Genomic DNA, 2,974 nt, shown 5'->3' on the forward strand with positions numbered 1-2,974 from the left:
TTTTAGCTCGGTACCCCCCTTTCCAGATAAAGTGCAGCTACCCTCAGAACCTTTCTGCTCCCCTCTGGGCAAGAATCAAGATCTTTTTTGATGGCCACAAGTACAAAACCCCTCTTCAAACTACACTCAGACAGCCCATGTAAATATACTCGTGTGGGCAGCACACAAGGCTCTCATAAAAAGCACTTTTGTGACAATCTACTACCTTTAATCTGCTCTGTATATTATATGTACATATTTACATTGTCATTTTTTTAGAAGGTAAGCTACTTACTTGGAACTATGCACATGAAGTAACTTAACAGAGCACCCTCTGATCCAATGATAATACTATTTAGTCTACATCCCAAAAAGATCAAAGAAAGAGAAAAAAGATCCACATGTGAAAAAAATTTATAACAACTCTTCTTGAGGGGGGAAGATTTGGAAACTAACTCAGTGCCCATCAAATGGGGAAGAACTGAACAAATTATGGTATATACATGTAATGGAATGCTATTGTATCCTAGGAAATGATAAAAGAGAAAGTTTAAGGAAAACCAGGGAAGACATGAAGTGATACAGAGTTCTCTTGGTAAGAAACAAGAGAATAATTTATACAATAACGACATTATAAAGACAAAGACTTAAGAACTCTGATCACTGCAATTATCTACTTTGATTCTAGAGAACCAATGAAAAAGAATGCTTTGGAAAAAAAATGGAATTGTATTTATTGCTTTTATATCACTTATTATAAGCTAATTGATCTCATATGAACCTTTAGTAGTATCTGTAATAATTATGTTGGGAAAGTTAGTCTCAGTTGTTAATTAATTGTGTGTAAGCACTGATAGAGAGGGAGAAGAGTTAGCTTAAGAGTTCCTAATATCAACTCTGGAATGTTAAGTACATTGAATCCTGATTCAGGATAAAAGAGAACAAAGGGATCACAGAGTCAGTTGTAAAAGTAGGAATTTAATACTAGTATTTGCTTTTCTAAGAATTTATGTTAATAACAGGGTACTCAGATTTTAAGACTCAGAGATGACTGTTTATCTTTAAGTCTTTCTAGAGTCACTGTCTGAGGATATTAATTACAGGATCAATAAAACTGCTTGGACATTGTACTAGAATTTGTCTATTAGCTAATATACTTTGAATATTTGGGTTTTGTTAGCCAATGATTTCTATTTACTGTCAAAAGCTTATAAAAACAACGGTGAACATTCAGGAGATGCTTTTGCCATAGGCTGAGTGTAGTGAAACCTCCAACTCTAATTTCCACAATTAATGATGGATCTTCAGTTCAGAACAATAGTCCAGTTTTCCTTTATTTATATATTCGAACTTCAATATGGGAATTTTTTTTTGCTTGATTCTATTTGTTATAAGGCTTTTTTTTTCCTCTGAGAGGGACAGGTAAGGGTGGAAAAAAAAAAGGTGGAAAAAAAAGGATGTTTGATAAATGTGACAGAAAAAAGGAATATAAGTTGCTTGAGGACTGCTTTTGCCTTTCTTTGTGCGCCTAGGGCCTAGCACAATGCCTGGCACAGAACAAGCATTTTTAAAACACTGACAAATATTTTCATTTAATCCTAATAACCCTGTAAGGAAAGCAAGACAGATATTAATATTTCACAAATGAGAAAACTGAGGCTTAAAGAAGTTAAATGGCTTGCTCAAGACCATCAGGCTAAAAAGTGGCAGAACCAGTTCCTTTAACTCCTGGGTTAATGTTCCTTCCATAATAACATTAGTCCATAGCATTGTGTTAAAGGTTAGTTTTTCAATAAAGTATTTGGGAAAACAGGCAAAAAAGGAATCCTAATAGATTTCTTTCATGACACAAATATGGTTATGATACCTAAATCAGGAAGGGCAAAACCAGAAAACTATAGACCAATTTCTTAAATAAAGACCATTGCAAAAATCTGAAATAAAATACTAGGCAAGGAGATTATAGCACTATATTACAAATATCATATGTTATGACTAGGATTTATAAAAGGAATGCAGGGCTGCTTCACTATTAGGAAAACTATCAGTATAACAGGCTATATGTCAATAATAAAAACAATAAATATCATATGATTATTTCAATAGATGCAGAAAGAACTTGATAAAATATAACACTCATTCCTATTAAAAACACTAGAGGGGGGAAGCTGGGTAGCTCAGTGGATTGAGAGCCAGACCTAGAGATGGGAAGTCCTAGGTTCAAATCTGGCCTCAGATACTTCCCAGCTGTGTGACCCTGGGCAAGTCACTTGACCCCCATTGCCCACCCTTACCACTCTTCTACCTAGGAGCCAATACACAGAAGTTAAGGGTTTAAAAAAAAATTCTAAAAAAAAAAAAAAGAAAGAAAGAAATGTGTTTAGCATGACTTCATATGTATAAATCTTTATAAAACTACTTTCCTTTTCAAGGGGGGAGAGGGAAAGAATCTGGGGCTCAAGTTTTTAAAAAACATGCTATATATTTTATTTTACAAATTTTTACAAGTAATTGAGAAAAAAATAAAATAAAGAGGGAAAAAAAGTTTTGCTCTAGGAGGAAATTGGATCACTGTCTTTGTTCCCTTTCTTAGTTTATGTTACAGTATTACTTAGGTAAAACCTCAGCAGCCCAAGTACAAAATAATTAATACTATTGGTATTTTAGGATATATAAGCATGGGAACCTACCTATTATACTCTTGAATTTCATTGAAGGTAAAAGATTTTGCTTTATCTGTTTTCATCACCAATCATGCAAAATTTATAGCCAATAAACTATAACTGAATTTCCACAAATTTTAATTTTTATTAAAATCAGATACTGATAACATTAGATATTTCCTACTAGGAGAAATCTTAAGAAAAAATTGATTTAAAATGGTTAAAATGAGAAAAGTATTCCAGAATGTTGCAATTATTTTAAACCCAAACAAATCCTATCTTCAAGAGATGAAAAAGACAAGTATATCAGTTTCTAAAAAAATCAGCACCAA

This window comes from Gracilinanus agilis, chromosome 3 (assembly GCF_016433145.1).
Source record: "Gracilinanus agilis isolate LMUSP501 chromosome 3, AgileGrace, whole genome shotgun sequence".
Lineage (NCBI taxonomy): Eukaryota > Metazoa > Chordata > Mammalia > Didelphimorphia > Didelphidae > Gracilinanus > Gracilinanus agilis.